This window comes from Delphinus delphis, chromosome 8 (genome assembly GCF_949987515.2).
Source record: "Delphinus delphis chromosome 8, mDelDel1.2, whole genome shotgun sequence".
Classification (NCBI taxonomy): Eukaryota; Metazoa; Chordata; class Mammalia; order Artiodactyla; family Delphinidae; genus Delphinus; species Delphinus delphis.
Window position 1 is genome coordinate 74,642,943 of NC_082690.1, and position 19,953 is coordinate 74,662,895.

Consider the following 19,953-nt stretch of genomic DNA (forward strand, 5'->3'; position numbering starts at 1 on the left):
TTGAGGTGGTTGGATAATGAGAAGAAGGATTCAATGCAAGCTTCTGGCTCAGAAACTAGGAAATCAGAACGTTGCAGGGACTTGCCTTTGGTCACACAGCCTGGTGACAGCAGAGCATCTGTAGTAAGTGTTCCCGAGCTCGTTTGCTTTGCACTGTACTGAATAAGGCATTTTTCATCCTTCTCCCCTGGTTTCCTTCCCCTCTAAACCTCAACCAAAGAAAAGGAAGAGAGAAGTGGGCACGCTCTTTCCAACTCTATGTTCTCCCTGTCGAGGGTGCACCACCGGAATTCAAAAAACATTTCTTCGAGTAAAGCTGCTCTTTGGTGGGTCTCTTTCATCAATTACGATGGTGCTGCTGCGTGATGTTTGGATTGTACAGGCATAAGTAGAGCCACATGAGGCTCGTAATCGGGCAGGATGGGCAGGGTGGTCATGTCACAGGGAGACACTGTTGGCTGAGCTGGGCTGTCTCCAGTGGCCCAGGTGAAAGCGAGTGCTGGGGGCTCGCAAGACTGTGCGATCTGACTGGTTATCGCTCCCCAGCCCAGGCTGTAAGAAGAAGGCACGGTCATCGCAGTTCTGATGGGTGCTGGAGCCTTAATAATAAGTCTGATCAATCTTGCTGACCCTTCTTATTTCAGCTGTTGCTGTGACAAATTGTTTCCTTGCTGAAGTTCAGCCCAGGTATCAGTGGGGTGTGTGTGTGTGCCCGCGTGCGTGTATGTGTATTTGGGCAAGGGTGGGTCTGGTTAAGGAAGCATGCTAAATTTTAGGATGCCATAGAGTGCATGCGTGCTGGAGGTCTTGAAAGAAACTTGTTCTGTTTATCTTATGTCATTCTTCTCATTTAATTTTGTTTGTTTGTTTGTTTTGCGGTACGCGGGCCTCTCACTGTTGTGGCCTCTCCCGTTGCGGAGCACAGGCTCGGGACACGCAGGCTCAGCGGCCATGGCTCACGGGCCCAGCCGCTCCGCGGCATGTGGGATCCTCCTGGACCGGGGCACGAACCCGTGTCCCCTGCATCGGCAGGCGGACTCTCAACCAGTGCGCCACCAGGGAAGCCCTTCTCATTTAATTTTAAATTCAGAATGCAAAAAGTGGTTATTAATCACAGTCTGTGCACATTTCCACTTTATGTTTTGGCCTCAAGTGACTGGATAAAAAATCAAATGTTCCTCTATTGATTTATTATCTATAATTTAAATCCCTTCTCTGAGACCCTGAGTATGCTGACATTTGTAAAATATTCCTAGCCAAGCAAGGCAGGAAGGTTTCCATTGGGAAAGGATTTGGTAGCAGAAACTGACTTCCTTTGTCAGTGTCAGTTGGTCAAATCCATCGGTTTTCCTCCCTCCATGTGTTGCGGGATGTACCCTCAACTTTCTACTGGTGATTTTCAGCTTCTGATGTAGAACTTCATACATTTGAGGATTAGAGGAAAATTTTAGGGGGAAGAATTATGTAACAGCAGCAGTTGGTCTCAAAGTCTCTTATGGTCTTTCGAGTTACAACATTCTATGTGCAATATTTTAGTATATTTTAACTATTTACTTGGTAATTTCATTCAGATGTCCCATGAGCACCTTCAAGTCAGTATGTGATAATCTTGTTATTTTCTGGCCCAAACTTGCTCCTTGTGTTCTCTACATTAGTAATGGGAACCACGAAGCTCAGAGCTGTCCAAGCCAGATCCCAAAGGACCTTCATTCTTCTCTTTCCTTCGTGCCCTACACCTAGGGTAACATATAATTAATCACTCAAATCAAGGCCCTTTTATAAGTGCAAGGGGGCACTGTTAATCATTAAGCCAAGACAGTGGTATAAACGGAAATTGTCTTGAGCAAACTGGAGCATATGGCCTCTATATAATCTCCATTGTAATCCTTAAATGTCACTCAATCTGTTTCCTCTTTCAGTTGCCTTTGCCACTGCTTTGGTTTAGGCCCTTACCAGCCCCAACCTAAACTAACTAACTGCCTCCTAACTGGTCTCCCTGCTTCCAGGCCTCTCCAGTCCACCCACCGTTCCCATCCAGGTCGCTCCCTGGCTTAAATCCCTTCAGTGGCTCTGGGTGGGAGGATGAAGACCAAACTCCTTAGTGTAGAATGCAAGGCCCTCCTTGGTGGCTTCTTCCGCTTCCAGCATCCTTCCACCCATTTCTCCTCTACACCCACTTCTCTAGTTTTTCTGACTTGCTTGCGGTGCCCGACATTGAACCACCGTGCGTCACGCTTTTGCGTGTGCTGTTCTCCTGCTCAAAATACTTAGCCTTCTTGTCTGTCTGTCTGAAATCGTTCAAGATTTAGCTCAAATGACCCCTAACGGGGAGGACTTTTGCAATGTAATAACTATGGGTTTAGCCTAAGAGAACCCTGAGGGTAAGAGTTGTACTTGATCAGTATCAGGAAGCTTTGGACCTCAGGTAGGACTGCTACTGATTTTTGTGTGAACCTTAAATGGGGTCCCCCTCTGGGCAGTTATAACCCCCACAGGCACACGGTTGGCAAGCGGAGCTTAGCCCAGGTTTTAGATCGCCACTCCCATCCATCCTTTGCTCTGCACACAGACTGCAGACCAAACCAAAGGTGCAGGCCCCCCAGTACTCCACACATATTGGACCCCGGGTGAGTGACTGTTGGACGAATGTCTTCTAGGATGTGAAATAGCTTAGTCTCATCATTGTGACACGCTTGGTACCGAAGTGCACGTGCTATAACCCTGCCCCCTCTGTCGGCCCCTCCCTTCTCTCCCAGGACACCTTAAATACTTGCTGCTACCAATCCTCCTGCCCTATCACACTGAACTCTTCCCAGTGAATCCTTTGGTCATTTATTTCATTTTCTTACTGTCTCTTTTGGCTGGTAAATGCCAGTTCAGATTGTCAGTGTCTTTTTTCACAGTGACATTGACTTATGTTCACTTGTCTAACTTTACCTTCCTGACCTGCTCACTTGATGGGCACAGCAATTTATAGCTATCACTTATCCATGTGCCTTTCTGACCAAAAACAATGTGCTTTTATGGTATTCTTAAGGTTGCAAGTGATAAAAACTCAATCTGAACAAACTTAAGAGAAAGGGGTCTTTAGTCTGTGGATTCTGCCGTGTCTAGTGGATGCCAAGGACAGGGCTGCACCAGGGCCCCAGAATACCTGGACCAGGCACAGGAATGCAGTCGGGACACGCTCTGTCTCTTGCATTCTGCTCTAGGTGCTTCTGCTTTACTTATCTCTTTGAAAATTTGTTGTCTCTATTTTTCTGACTCGTGGCGGAAAACAAAGTCATTGATAGCCCATTAAGTTTTTATGGTGCAACTTTATCTACCTCAGAGGGATTGAAAGACTCTCTCTCAATCCCAGTTCCAAAATCCTGAGGCAGAGGCTCTGTGTTTTGATGTGAGACAGATGTACTGTCCTGGACCAGGGAAGGTATGTCATGTAAGAGCATGGCAGCTTCTGCAGCAGTCATATAGAGGCTGACCAGGAGAGGAGAGGTCATGAATTCACTCTCAACGAGGACTTACTATGTACCCAATGTGTGTTCACTGTGCTAGAAGAGAAGACACAGGGGTGAGCAAGCTGACCTGCTCTCCCGGAGCTTCTGTTATAATCAGGAAAAGAAATCATTAACTGGGAGCCAAATGAACACTCTAATTATGAGGTTGATAATGGGTATGAATAGGGCCAAGAAGGGCTGCTCTGAAGAAGTGACATTTAAACTACAAGTTAAAGGGTAACATTGAATGAGCTTTTGCAAGAACTGGAGTAAAAGCTTTCAAGTCTCCTCTGGGACAAGGAGAGGGCAAGTGCAAAGGCTCTGACCTGGGGAAGGGATTGAGGTGTTTCAGAGTCAGAACCAAGCCCTCTGTACGTAACAGAGAATAAGTGAGGATGAAAGTGTTCTGAGATGATGTTGGACAGGAAACGCAGAGGATTGTGGGCTGTGGTAATGATACTCAGCAGTGGGAAGTTATTGAAAGATTTTGAGAGGAGTTAACATCGCCTGGTCCAGGGGCTGTATGGGAGGCATGGGTTGGAGAGATGAGTGCAAATGCTGGGAGACTGGGAGAGTTTGTCACTAGATGGTTTGAACTATGGTTATACTAGTCCCTTGTCAACTACTTGGATATGGAAAGAGCGGGAAGGGGAAGAAGAGTCAGCAATGTCTCCTGGAATTTGGCTTAAGTAACTGGATGGATAATGGTGGTATCATTTACTGAAAAGCCTGGAAGGAGACATGGGCTGGTGTGGGATGAGAGGAAATCAAGGCCCATTTGATGACTAATTTTGAGGTAGATCTGTAGGATATCCAAATAGAATTGTCAAGCAGCCACTCTGATATGTTAATTTGCAGCTGTTAAGAGAGATCTTGACTAGAGACATAAATTTGAAAGTGCATAGATAGACCACTGTTTCAAGCAGTGGCACATGTAATGTGCTTGACCCCCAAGTCAATCATTTTAAAACACTCCCTCCTCTATATGACAAAATATTTTTCATAATAGTCATGTAATAATAGGTAATATTCAAATTTTCTTGATTAATACTTCAGTTTTAAAAGAAAAATTAAAAGCAATACATTTTCATTTTAAAGATATTATTCAAATTTAGTAAAATATTTCAGTATGAGTTATATATTTTACACTTACCAACAGAAATATTACACCTTGAAGTTCACACTCAGTTTCACTGTTTTAAAGACAAATAAAAACTCCAAATGTTCACGTAGAATGACAGGATTGAAAAACTCAAGTTTGATTTTACCATTTTACAATCACTGCTGTCATTGTTTATTTTAAATCGACTGCCTAACCACGGGAATATGTAGTGCTACAGGGGGAACAGACATGAACTGTACCTGACACAAGATTGAATAATTTCAAACTATTAACTAACCTCTCTTGAAATGAATGCATGTAGCGGAGTCTGCACGTGTCCTGTGGAAGAGGGGGAGGGGTGACTGCATAAATGGGCGTTCTCCAGATGAACTTGCATGTCTAATACAATGCTTATTAAAGAATAAGTAATTAAAATATGCTAATTTGAAACGTGCATATTTTTATTAAAACTCAACAGTAACTGCAGCCATTGTTTACAACTTAAATCAATAAAAGATACGCCCTCCCACCTTAGGAGTATTTTGTTGCTGACACTGTTTAGAACTGGTGATAATGAAAATTAGACCCACACATAGCTGGTCCTATTGTTGTTTTAATAATCTCTACAGACCATGCATCCCCATTGCCTGTACCAGAGGTGGATAGCTCTCACTGCCCTGCCCTTGGTACCCCTCTGATTATAAGCTATGGGAATGGCTGAGATAACCTGGGAAGAAAGTGCAGCTGGAGAAAAAGGACTAGGACCAAACTTTGAGGCATTCCTATATGTAGAGAGTTACAGGGGAAAAAAAAGATGAAACAACAAAGGAGACAGAAGGAAGAGCCATTGAAGTAGGAGGAAAATCAGGAGTCTAACTTCACAAAAGCAAAGGAATAAACACGTTTCAAGGAGAGTGTGGTCGGTGGAGCCCAGTGTTGCTCAAAGATCATATGAGACGATAACTAAAAACTGACCTTGAATTCTGCAGCCCATATCTGGTGGATGACTTTGACAAGGTCAGCCTCAGTGGAGTGGTGGAAACAGTGTGCAGATGGAAGTGGGCTGAAGAGTGATTGGGGGATTAACAGGAGTACGTCTAGACAACTGGTTAGAAAAGTTTTACTACAGTTGCCTGAATTTCCCAATAGTAAGTATAAGAATGAGATTGGAGTGGGGAGGGGGTTTAGAACCCAAAATACATATGTTTGGTGGGCAGGGAATTGTGGGGCAGTAGGTGGTAAAGAAGGGCATGGAGACAAGTCACTGCTAATTTTCTCACAGGTCGCTGACTATCTCATGATTCAAAATATTCATACAGGGCTTCCCTGGTGGCGCAGTGGGTGAGAGTCCGCCTGCCGATGCAGGGGACACGGGTTCGTGCCCCGGTCTGGGAAGATCCCACATGCCGTGGAGCAGCCAGGCCCGTGACCCATGGCTGCTGAGCCTGCGCGTCCAGAGCCTGTGCTCCGCAATGGGAGAGGCCACAACAGTGAGAGGCCCATGTACCACACAAAAAAAAAAAATCCATACAGTCATCATCCTCTAATGAAACTTGCTTTTCTAAGGCACCTTTATCTGAAAGGAATTTCTGATTTAATGCTGTTGATTTCCTCTTTGTTGTGATTTTCCTAGCAAATACATTATTAATTTTTATATTATATTACCAATGCATAGTTGTTCCTTCAACGTTGTGGGATAATAGGCTCATTGATAAATTGGGGAACCTAACTTAACATTCGTGTCTTTAGAAATATGTGTCCCAAGAGTCAAACAATGGAGTATTAGTGTACTTTGGCATTTCAATCTGTTTGTATATTAGAGGCAATCCATTTACAATTAGATAATTATAGTGGCTTCCATTCTTCCCCTTGGCAATGTTATTTTGCAGTTCCTCTCATCCAGAGTCAGACTCTGTTTCCCCACCTTTTGAATCTGGACTGATCTTATATCTTATTTTTGGACAATAGAATGCAGTACAGACCATGTGTTAGTTCCGAGTCTAGACCCCAAGAAGCCTTGATCGCTTCTGTTCTTTCTCTCAGAACTTTGCCATTGCCATGAAAATAAACTTGGACTAGCCTGCTGGAGGATGAGCCACCATGTGCAAGCAGAGCTAAGTCATGCCAGCCAAGGCCATCCTAGACCATTCTGCCCACAGTCAGTACACCAGCTGACCCTAGGAGGAGGCCCAGTTGAGATCAGCCAGGTCTCATCCAGATCAGCAGAACTCATGAGGATTAATAAGTGGTTGTCGTTGAAGCCACAGAGTTTTGAGTTGGCTTGTTTACCAGCAATAACTAACTGATAGAGTCATGTCGCCTTGAACCTTCGGAGATGTTACTTAAGATGGAAGCTGAATGCACTATGATTACATACAGCAATACTCTTTCCAGTTACTTGGAGCTTCAATATAGCATATGCTAGAAATGCATTACTCTGAACATTGAGTTGTGGATGTTATTAGCTCATAAAGAAGTGATTATTTTTAGTGTATTCTGATGAAAAGCATTCATGGGAAAGGGCCAGGTTAATTTTACTTAGATTCTTTAACTCTGATTTTCTTCATGCCCATCCCATGACCGTCTCAAATCTTAATGTTACGGCAACATAATCACATTCTTTTGCTCATTAAGTAGAAGGATATGATTTCAATTTGGCGTCTTCTTTGAGAGCAGAAAATTGCTGAAATGATACTAATGAAATGCTCACTGACTTACATGCCCTTAAAAATATCTCAATTATTTGTGTCAGTCTCTTTTTTCTTTGACTTTTTTCCATAAGCATCTACTTGGCATATCTACAAAGGGATGTCTTCCTGCAGAGGGGAAAGAAATGTTCACTGGTTCTAAAAAGCTGCTGTCAGGATCCTGACATAGGTGAAGATCTTTTTCTCTCATCACTACATTATTTCCCTGAACAGACTGTAATTTCATCAATTTTCCATGCTTATGGTCATGAATGCTTGCCATTACCACATCTTAACGTTAACAAAAAAGAAATTTCATGGCTTCAGTTTTCATTTGAAGACAAAGAAGACATGAAGACCTCATTAGAAATATGGTGTGTCTCCTGCTCACACCTGCTTTCCTTTGCTTTTTCTTTCCTTCGTGTTGATGCCAATGGCAGACATTGCTCTCCACCTGCCCATCCTCTTGCCCAATCCCTGCTGGTAACAAGGAGGTCAAAACCTTTTCAGAAGCCAGTTTTTGTGATACCTACACATGGTGGTGCTTATAGAGTCTGGACTCTTCTTTCCTTTCAGTATCAAAGAAATAGCCATTTATGGGGAAACTTAGGTAGCATTTATAACAGATTTATTTCCCTTTGTATTTCTTAGACTACTCATGTGGTTTTGAAGTGAGATAAATGCATTTTTGTTTCAAAATTTGAAATTGTAAATTATGATAAAACCTACTAAATTTAGAAAGAACTCTATCATGTGGGGAAGTTCGTTACTCCTTGAAGTTTGAAGAGACTCCTTGAGTCTCCTACTTATTAGGTGTATGACTTTGGGCAGGTTATGTAACTTTTCTGTGCCTCAGTTTTCTCACATGTAAAATGATAGTACAGTCAGCCCTCAGTATCCACGGGGGATTGTTTATAGTACCCTCAAGGATACCCAAATCGGTGGATGCTCAAATCCCTTATATAAAATGGTATAGTATTTGCATATAACCTATGCACATCCTCCTGTATGCTTTAAATCATCTCTAGATTACTTATAATACCTAATAGAATGTAAGTAGTTGCCAGCGTGTGGCAAGTTCAAGGTTTGCTTTTTGGAACTTTGTGGAAACTTTTTTTTCCTGAATAGTTTTTTTTTAACATCTTTATTGGAGTATAATTGCTTTACAATGGTGTGTTAGTTTCTGCTGTCTAACAAAGTGAATCAGCTATACATATACATATATCCCCATACCTCCTCCCTCTTGCGTCTGCCTCCCACCCTCCCTATCCCACCCCTCTAGGTGGACACAAAGCACGGAGCTGATCTCCCTGTGCTATGTGGCTGCTTCCCACAAGCTAGCTATTTTACTTTGGGTAGTGTATATATGTCCATGCCACTCTCTCACTTTGTCCCAGCTTACACTTCCCCCTCCCCGTGTCCTCCACTCCATTCTCTACATCTGTGTCTTTACTGAATAGTTTTGATCCATGGTTGGTTGGATCTGTGGATGTGGGACCCACAGATACGGAGGGCCTACTGTAGTAATACCTACTTCACAAGATTGTTATGAGGCTTAAGTTTGCTAACACCTGTGAAATGCATAGGTCAGTGCTTGGCACACGAAGCATTCAATAACTGTTCATTTAGTTGTTATTCTTAATTTTTTAAAAAAATTATTTATACGTATTTTGTTTTTAAGATTATACTCTTCCTCATAAAAACTTTCTCGTAATCTCTTGCATGAATTTGACGTTTACCAAGTTACAAAGGAGTTCTTATCTGGTTCGCAAAGCCCCACAGGTGTGGACAGAGCAGGGATAATCATACTTATTTTACAGATGAGGAAAAAATTAAAGAGAATAATCACATGGTCCAGCAATTCCACTTCTAGGTATATACCCGAAAAAATTGAAAGCAAGAACTCAAGCAGATATTTGTACAAAAATGTTCAAAGCAGCACTAGTCACAATAGCCAAAAGATGGAAGCAACCCAAATGCCCATGGATGCATGACTAGATTAAACAATGGGGTATTATTCAGCCTTAAAAAGGAGTGAAATTCTGATACGTGCTGTAACATGGATGAACTTTGAAGACATTATGCTAATGAAATGTCAGACACAAAAGACAGATATTGTATGATTCCACTTATATGAAGTACCTGAGATAGTCACATTCATAGAGACAGAAAGTAGATTAGTGATTGCCAGGGGCTAGAGGGTGGGGAACGGGGAATTATTGTCTAGCGGGTATAGAGTGTCAGTTTGGGATGATGAAAAAGTTCTGGAAAAAAAGAAAAAAAAAAGTTCTGGAGATGGATAGTGGTGGTGGTTGCACAACAGTGGGAATGCACTTAATGTCGATGAACTGTATACTTAAAACTGGTTAAAATGGTAAATGTCACGTTATGTATACTTTTCTACAATAAAAAAGTGAAGGTTTCTACACATAAGTATGAATAATAAAAATACTCGGAAAGAATAGATACCTTCCTATCTTGTCTTTTAACTGTATCATTTAGAGAGCAGAAGGCAGGTCTTTGAGGGCATTAAAGTTTTAAAATTTTATTTTATTTTAAAACTAATATGGACTAATTGAAAATTTGAGAAGTATAGGCAGGCATAAAATGAAAATAAAAGGGCCGTCCCCCTTTCCTCTGATGCTCTACAAAGTAACTTTTGACATGCTTTTTCTCTGTATCCATTCTGTGTGGGTATATATAAGCAAATATATATATTTGGGTGGGGGAGGGGAGAGAGACTACGTTTTAGAAAAATACGTGGGCTCAATGGTAGTATTCAATAACTTTAATTTTTCACTTGATATCATATATTTAAATTCAGAAATAGATATCTACCCATGCATAATGTTCTATAACTTCAACCCTCTTGTCCTTCCCTTTCCCTTTTATTAAAAAAAACTTTGAGTTATAATTTAGGTAAAATACACCTATTTAAAATGCGCAGTTTATGGCGTTTTGACAAATATATGTAACACCCTGCTAGTCAAGGCATAGAACATTTTTATCACCTCAAATTCCCTCACAGGTATTCTCTCAAGAATATATCCTTTTGTGAAATGACAGTCAAATATTTTGGCAATTTTAAATTTATTTTATTTTTATTTTTGGTTGTGTTGGGTCTTCATTGCTGTGTGTAAGCTTTCTCTAGTTGTGGCGAGCGGGGGCTACTCTTTGTTGCGGTGCGCAGGGTTCTCATTGCAGTGGCTTCTCTGGCTGTGGAGCACGGGCTCTAGCCTGCGGGCTTGAGTAGTCGTGGCTCGCGGGCTCTAGAGTGCAGGCTCAGTAGTTGTGGCACACGGGCTTAGTTGCTCTGCGGCATGTGGGATCTTCCCGGACCAGGGCTCAAACCCGTGTCCCCTGCATTGGCAGGCGGATTCTTAACCACTGCACCACCAGGGAAGCCCGGCAATTTTAAAAATGGGTTGCTGTCTTCTTACTGAGTTGCAAGTGTTCTTTGTATTTATTCTGGAAATAAGTCTTTTGTGAGGTGTATGTATTGTGAGTATTTTTGACTTTTCTCTTAACAGTGTTTCTTGAAAATCAAAGTTTTTAATTTTGATAAAATTCAATTAGTCAATACTTTTCTCTTATTGCTAGTGCTTTTCTATCATGTTTAAGAAATCTTTGGGCAGGTTCCCAGATGTGGTGGTGCAGTCAACGGTAGCTTGGGCTTCCACACCCGGCTGGGTGGCCAGTTCACTGTGGTTGGCTGGTGGTGTGAGCTCCTTCAAGGGGCAAATGGCCGAGTATCCAACAATCTCCATTGACTTCTTGGACAGGGAGAACCTGAGGGCCCACACCTTCTTCCTGTCCCGCTGCCATAAGGATCACATGAAAGGATTAAGAGGCCCTACTTTGGAAAGAAGGTTGGAGTACAGATGAGGAAACCCGAAGAATCAGAGAGGTTAAATTAGTTTCCCAAGGTCACACAGCCAGTAGATGGCAGGACCAGGATTTCCACCAGCTTAAAGGTTTACTTATACTGTTCGCTGTTACTAAAGAGTTGTCAACTAGTTGTTGTTAACTAAAGATTTTGGGAGAAACGAATTATATCAACTGAAATTGAAACTCCTACCCAGATATCTTTAGTCAATGAAGGATCAAGAGAGAAGGGAGAGATTGTTGTGACTCTCTTACCAGCTGGTCATTGCCCAGGATCAATTACGTTTTTATTTTAGGGCAATAACAGAACTGTCTTGTACATGGGAGACTTCAGACTCGCAAAAGGAGAAGCTGCTAGAAGCTTGCATTCTGGGGGCAGACTGCAAGACATCTTCGAGTGTGTACTTATATACTACTTTCTGCAGTCCAGAAAATTATTAAATTCCTAGTTGGGTGGAGTGTCTGAGTGGAATATCCGAGCTGGTTTGAAGCTGGATCGTTCAGAGTCTGTACCATGATGTGTGGCTGAACTCAAAGCAGCTTATGGGTAGGAGTATTAATCAGCCTTAGTGAGGAGTTAGGAGTCCAGGTTCCTGTGGATAAACGAGACATTTAGAAACATACCTGACATTCTTCATCATCTCATAACAGACGGTAGCACTCAGATCCACACATGTCAGCATCCAAAAGCAGAAGGATATTTTCAGTGGAATAAGTTACCCTGCAGAATTAGTTCCAAAAATAGAATTCCCTTCACACAGTCGGCATGAAGCCATCCACTATGTGGTTTGGAGAAAGAACCAGAAAAAACAATGTCATTGTGAGGATTGGAGAGAGTTTGTACAGAGCTCACTTTTTTTTTTTTTTTAACTCCTCCTACAGTGAGATTAAAGATATTTTGAACCACATCTGTCCTGTGAATGTTACCGAACTCAGGTCCGGTTGCTCACCACTCGAAAGTCAGTACCCGAGAGGCAGTTGTTGGTAGAAAGGAAAATTGCTTTTAATCAGAATGCCAGCAATCTGGGGAAAAGGTGAACTCATGTCCCCCCAAAAAACCAACTCCAAAGATTTTGCTCAGCCATGAAAATTTTTAAAGGGGAAGTAATCTCAGTTAATCATTGAGATGGGGGATCAAACTCGTAAGCATCTCCCACTGTGTGCAGGCTTGTCGACGCCTTGTGATCTTTCTTTAGATGCTATCTTGTTCACATGGTTTGTGAGATTACTGAAGGGGAAGCTACTAGGAAAAAGACCTGGTCTTCAGTTAATTACTTATTCTTCATCTCAACTTTTTTGATCTAAGGAAAGAACCAACTGGTTAGGCAAGGTATTGTGTGATCAAAAGATTTGAAAGGTGTATTTGGGCCGGAGATGAGCAGATCTTGGGGGTGCCTGGTTTAAAAGTTAGTTACAGGGCTTCCCTGGTGGCGCAGTGGTTGAGAGTCCGCCTGCCGATGCAGGGGACACGGGTTCATGCCCCGGTCCGGGAAGATCCCACATGCTGCGGAGCGGCTGGGCCCGTGAGCCATGGCCGCTGAGCCTGCGCGTCCGGAGCCTGTGCTCCTCAACGGGAGAGGCCACAACAGTGAGAGGCCCACATACCGCAAAAAAAAAAAAAAAAAAGTTAGTTACAATTTTCTCTTCTTGGACCCCTAGGTGCACCCTTTCTCATTTCTTACATTAAAATGAGAGATCTCTTGGAGCTCCTACTGTCTGCACCAGTGCCTAATTCTGGATTTTTGCATGCCTCTGGGTCCAGGCTGGAGATACTGGTGGAAAAAAAAATCCCAATAATTCACTGCTGAATTGGTCTTGCTTTGAGTTTTATTCTTTTTCTTTCCTTTCCTTTCTTTCTTTCATTCTTTCTTTCTCTTTCTCTCTCTCTCTCTCTCCCTCCCTCACTCCCTCCCTCTCTCTCTCACCCACCCTTCCTTCTTCCTCCCTCCCTCCCTCTCTCTCTCTCTCTCTTTCTCTCTCTTGCCTGCCCTTCCTTCTCCCTCCCTCCCTCTCTCTTTCTTTCTTTCTTTTCCTTCCTTCCTTCCTTCCTTCCTTCCTTTCTTTCTCCTTCTTCCTCTTCTTCTTTTTCCAATCAGCCTGCTATGATTTCCTTTTCAGAGTCCTCAGATGCTGCCCCATGCATTGTTTACAATGTTTTTAGTTGTATAGTGTGGCAGAGACAAGGTGCACTATAAAAAAAAAAAAGTTAGTTACAATGTAGCTTTGCTAAAGTGACCGGCAAAGGGGCTTCCTGCTGAGGGCAGTTTCCTGCAAAGAGCTGCTCACATGGAAGCATATCCAAATGCCGTTCCAGAAGGCACAGCTACGGATAAAGTTAAAGAAGTCTTCAAGCCTTCATGCTGGTCTTCCCCAAAGTATGGAGCCAAAGTATAAACCACTTGGAAAATTGAAGAGAGCTAGAACAGTCCACCTAGACTCAGGAGGAAGCCAGTGATCTCTCTGATGATCCTCTCCCTGTACTTTTAAGGCACAAGGTTCCAAACCAGCAAACTCTTCACCCTGAGGTATTTCCCATGGTGACTGCAGTATCACAAAACCAGCCTGACAAACTGAGAAAGGCACAGGATGCCTCCAAGCAGAAAGTACACCAGCCTCTCTCTGGGCAAACGTTACAGATTATGAAGAATCCATCAGTGAAAGTAAAGAATTAGAAATCACAGCTTCGTCTTAAGGATTTTCATTTAGATTGCTTTGAATTATATAGATCAATTTATGGAAAATAGACATTTTAGTAATATTGAATCTTCCAATCCATGAACATTTGGGTCTTCTTTAATTTCTACCAGTACTATTTTTTTTTGTTTGTTTTTACTATACTGTTCCTAACTATATTTTGTTAAACTTATCACTAGATATTTCATATTTTTTGATGCCTTTATATGTGATATTAATAATACAAAGTCATTTTTTCTTGCAGCATTGAAAAAATGCCATTCCATTATTGTTTGGCTTGAGAAATCAGTGATATCTTATCTTATCTTATCTTCATTCTACTATACGTGTTGTCTTTTCTTTCCTTTCCAACTGCTTTTAAGGTAGTCCCTTTATGATTGGTTTTCAGCAATTTAATTAAGATGTGCCTTGATGTGTGTTTTTATGTTTATTCTTCTTGGAATTCATTGTGATTTATGGATCTGTAGATTGACGTATTTCATTAAATCTGGAAAATTTCCGGCCATGATTCATCAGATTTTATCCTCTCCAAACACTCCTTTCCTTTCTGGGAACCCAATTACCACTTGATGTTTTTCCACAGTTCATTGAGGCACTGTTATATTTCTAAGCCTATTTTCGCTGTTGCTTTAGTTTAGATAACTTATGATGCCATGCTAAATTCACTAGTATTTTCTTCCGCAATATCTAATCTTCTGTTAAGTCCATCCAGTGAATTTTTCATTTTAGAAATTGTATTTTTAAGATCTAGAGGTTCCCTTTATTTCATTTTTATAGTTTCCATCTGTCTCCTCATTGTATTTGTTTTTATAAATCTGTGAACATATTTATAATAAGTTTTTCAAGTCTTTTTTTAAAACTTTATTTCTCTTATTTTTGGTCTATTCTAATGATTTATTTTTCCACAGGTCATATTTTCCTGACTTTTCATAGGCTAGTAATTTTTAAGTTATATTCCGGACATTGTAGGTTCTAAATCTTTGAGAGTCTGGATTTTCAGATCTCCCATTAAAGCATGCTGAATTTTGTTGGGCAGTTAATTTTCTGGAAGATCAGATTTATTCTGTAAAGACTTTTGAGGGACTTTCCTGGTGGCGCAGTGGTTAAGAATCTGCCTGCCAAGGCAGGGGACACGGGTTCAATCCCTGGTCTGGGAAGATTCCACATGCCGCGGAGCAACTAAGCCCATGTGCCACAACTACTGAGCCTGCGCTCTAGAGCCAGCGAGCCACGACTACTGAAGCCCGCAGGCCTAGAGCCCGTGCTCCGCAGCCAGAGAAGCCACCGCAATGAGAAGCCCACGCACCGCAACAAAGAGTAGCCCCCGCTCGCCACAACCAGAGAAAACCCGCGCGCAGCAACGAAGACCAAACGCAGCCAAAAATAAATAAATATATTAAAAAAAAAAAAAAAACTCAAGTCATCTTGAATCCTAAAAACTCAGGACTTCCCACCTCATAACTTATATCTTACTGCCACCAGAGGGCGCTATGCAGGGAAGATGAGCTAGGTTTTTATTCAGCACCAAAAACCCTTCTAAGATTTTTGTGTTAACACTTACAGGAAATCTTGAGGCTTTCCTCACACTTAGAAGTATGCCTTCTACAGAAGAGATGCTTGATAAATATTTGCTGATGATAAGTAGGAAGAGGCCAGGTGAAGAAGTGGAGGAGAAATCCAGAGAGCTGGGTTCTGGGTGCTTACCCCTCTACCAAGAGGCTGTGAGATCTGAAGCACAGCCGCACAGCCTGATGGGGCTTTGCAACTCTTTCTGTAAAATAAGAATAATGGGGTTATTGGGGGAAATAAAATAATGTATTTAAAAGGATCTTGAAAAATATAAAATGCTATACAAATATGACAGGTAAAGAAATGTCCCTATGAAAACAAACCTGCAAAATGTTCTACTCACCGGTACATTATCCTCTTCAGTAAATGATGGCCCAAGCCCTAACACGATGCACTTATTGCCAAGGGCCTCTAAATGTGTGTGTCTGCTTCCCCTTCCTGATGTTGATGCAGAAACAATTTTTATCCCGGTTAGCACGTTCCTGGACACAGGGGCTGCTCATGAGGTAGTTGTATGTTGTATGTCATGCTTGTATCCATATTCCTGCTGTGATAGGCAACTACATACACCCTTGGCGTGTTTTTTTTTTTTTTAATCCATTCAGTCCCTGGCATTCAACACACACCAGAGATCTCTCTGGAAAAACTGAGGAAGTTGGTCTAACACCCGCTGGGTCTTCCACGGTTCCTTGAAAAATTACATGTTCCTCAGTGACACCTCTCATTGCTTTTCCAAATTAGCAAGAATTGACAGTCTTGAAATTTAGAGACACATAACTCATAAATATGCATTCAGTACTCTGGCCCAAGAACACAAATCTCTACATTTTTGCTGTCCTGAAATATATTCTGCTGAGATTATGTTTCCTTCTTCCTCTTCTAGGCTGCCCCACACAGATTAACCTTCTCCAGTACCCTTACATCAGACCGTTCTTGGAATCCAGAAGCTCCAATGTTTTCCCACTTTCCATAGAAATCAATCAGCTTGCTCCAGATCCCATGATGCCCACGCTGCTCCTGTGTCGGTCGACTGCACTGCCAGTCAACCTGAAGTTGTCTCTGACTTCTGCACATACTCCAGGCTTTCCTGTCTCTGCTTGTGCCCTCCCACCCCCACCTGCATAGGGCCGAGTCCTGCCCGTTCCTCCTGGCAGAATTTAGATGCCAGCCCTTTTTTGGAGTAATTTCTTCCACCTCTCAACTCTCACTTAATACTTTCTGCTTGGTACTCTAGGGAGCTATGACTCTCTTCTTCTTGTGTCCGATTTATCTTTGTATTCCCACAATATCAGCACATGATAGACCCCGTATAAATATTTGCTAGGCAACATAGATGAATGGAATTTAATCTAAAGGGTCTTTAGGGAGTATCCCATTAGAATACGTATCTATCCAAAATTAAAGGTTGTCTTTTCTTTAGAAGTAGTTATTTGTAGCCATTTCTATTGTCTTAGTTCCCCAGCTGACCCCTTCCTGAGGTCTGTGCCTGTTTTTGCTAAGTTTTTACTTTACTCCATATTAAATTTACAGTTTATATCAAGCTCACTTGTTTAAGTTTTTTATTTCTGTTCCCACTGTTCTCATGTCCCTTTACAATGTATGCAATTACATGAGCTGCCTTTGAGAGCAAGATTAGATTTTAAATCTTGTGATTAACCTTTCACATTACGAGATTGCCAGCTCCAAGTTTCTCGCACACTTCTCTTGTTTTGCTCTAGACTAATTTCTCTATTTCATCTCTTTTGTTTTGTGTTACTTTGTAACTCGATTCTTGGCTGCATAGGCCCAGTTTGGGAGAATTTCTTGCCTCCCTAGGTTTTATAGAATGACTCTTATGCATAAAATCAAACAAATCTATAAATGTTGGAAAACAGCCTATCTAAATCTGCCTGGTAAGAGTTCCAGGTGGCTACCAGAGTTGTAAAGTTCTCGCTATTCTGATATTTTGAACACAAGATCTTCAAAGAAGACGTTTTGAAAATTTACTGGAAATACAAATTGCTTGTATTTACACATGGAAAAGTTTCCTAAATAGAAAACTACTTAGCCTTAAATTGGAACATTAGATTGGAAATCTTTTCAAATTCATTAACTGCTGAGGTTTTGGTCTACATTTGTTGAATTCTTATTTTTATCCAATTTGTTTTAATTAAAAAAGGAAAAACCCTTTTGAGCTTAGAAGACCACTTTAACTTTTATAGTGCAGTAGAAAAGTAGTTTGCCAGTGACCCAACAAAAATGATAAAGGTGTGTATTTTCAAAAGTACTTACAATCCATCCCTTCAGGAAATAACTAATTTACAAGTAAACAAGATATTTGATGTTTTAAGATCTTTCTCTTAAGATCATTGCAGTAACTTCCAAGAATACTTCATTTCCTGGCAGTTTGAATACAACTAACAGGAATAAACAATCAGTATTTAGACCTACAAAAGAGATTCATTTATAGTAATTGGTTATAGACAACATCCTAGGCATGAAATTAATTCCAGCCTGATCTGAAAACGCTGATAGTGTTAAAATGGATGTTTAATGTGTTATTAGTTAATGATATTTCTTCTGAGGACCTTATCAAGTTGCACACAGCAAAGCTGTTGTCATTATTTTTTACTCTCCCAAAGTGACACTTTAATGAAATGTGTCAGCACACCAGTGTTAGGATACGTTTCATTAATGCCCAGCACTTTTGTTCTATGCTTTACATTTGGAAACAGATTTAAGTATTAAGTGCCTCTAATGTCTGCAGCCAGGGAATCCTTTCCGAATTTGTAACAGTGACCAGAACAGACCGCATTACACTCTCCAAATGGTGTGGTTTTGCATTTGAATGTCTGAATTATCCCGGTTTCTTAGAGACGACCAAAACGCCAACATCTTAAATCCTCAAAATACTGTCCGCTTCATTGAATGCTAGTGATCTAAGCATATGTGTAATTATTCTGTAATTCTCCCCAAAATGTGATTCCTTGGAAATGCATACTAGGTTTCTCCCATTGTAAATGCAATGACTATTTCTTTGTGGCCACTTCTTTAAATACGGTAACAAGCAAGTCTGTGTGTCTGTGTGAACTGCCATGATAATGATGATTTCTTCCCAAGCTCTCCTTGGGACACCCATCGGGGAAAATACGCCCTGCATTTGTGTAAGAGAGAGACCCCGATCACAAAAAGACCATTTAAGATGGTATACATTACAACTAGAGGATTTCTTGCCAGAAACAGGCCTAATGTCACTCACAATAGCCTTAGAAATAGCCTCAGATAGTAAGTTAGACTTTGCACATGTTACCAGGGCCAGCTGTGGTAATCCATGGCTGCATATAGATTTTAGAGAAGAATAGAATCCCATGCTCCTTTCAAAAAACTTTGGTTGTGGTCAACCATGGAAAATTAAAACATACACTTTAAAAACTGACAGCTGGAAAGAAAAGTGGTGGTGGAGGGGGGAGCAGGATGAAGTAGAAGGGATGGTTAGGGTATATCTTAACTTCGGTTTTTATTTTAAAGTTTTGCACTTTCTTTGGGAAAACCCATCGGTGGCACCTTTCCCTGGAAACCACCTTAGTGGGCAGTTATTCCAAGCTGTGAGATCCGGTGTGTGGAAGGCCTTTGCAAATGGTTAATGTCTCCTTCAGATGTGGCTGGGCTGTTCTTATTACAGCCCCTCATTAATTCCAGTGTGAGTCGTTTCATTTGGCCTTTTGGTTTAGCAGAGTGCAGTGGGTTTGTGGGTGTTTACTGGTAAATACAAACGACCATGGAATGGGGGGGCCGGAGGGGAAGGAAAGTCAACTTGCAGGATCATAGTTACTCTGTGGATAATTTGATAATCACTCCGCAGCAGGTGCTTGCATTGAGTCATTCCTCCTCTTGGCATAATTTTGCAAACAGCTTGGCTTATACAGCCTGTGCCATTCCCGCAGCACCATTTCTAATGGTAGCTTTCAAAATGATTTCAGCATCATGTGAGCTGGGGCATTAGTTTCCTACTAGTCCGTCTCAGTTATTTGTTTATTCTTGGCAATAAAATTTTTAGAAATTTTAAATCTGGGAGAAAACACTGGGAGACGGTAGGAAAATCAGTCTTATTGATCATTTAAAGGAATTTTAAAGTTTGAATTAAGGGAAAACCGTTTTAATCTTTTCAAAAATACGTAAGTAACAAGTGAAGAAGTGAAAACGTTGGCAACTTTTGTACTTGAGAGGAAGATAGCAGCTGGGGGTGGAAGGGAGTCAGGCAGTGGCGGGGAGGGGTTGGGAAACAGCCCCCATAGTGAAGCCTGTCCTCTGTACTTGCCAGGCCCCCATGAGAGATGCCACGGCTGGCTGTGTTTCCATTAGCATTAGAAAAGACCAATTTTATGTTGCAAAGTAAATTTTAGAAATTTAAAAGAAATGACGGAAATAAGAACTCAGGACGCACTATGTTGCTAGGAGATTTGGATCTCTTCCCAAGGAAAGAATGATGTGCGTAAAATCAGCAAAAGATTTCTGAATTCTTCATCCTGTTTATATTTAT

The 19,953-nt window shown here is 41.4% G+C and overlaps 1 pseudogene; it reads left to right on the forward strand.

Annotated features, from left to right (window-relative positions):
• Positions 1-10,898: 10,898 nt before the first annotated feature.
• On the forward strand, positions 10,899-13,863 carry LOC132430283 (protein artemis pseudogene; annotated as a pseudogene).
• Positions 13,864-19,953: the final 6,090 nt, after the last annotated feature.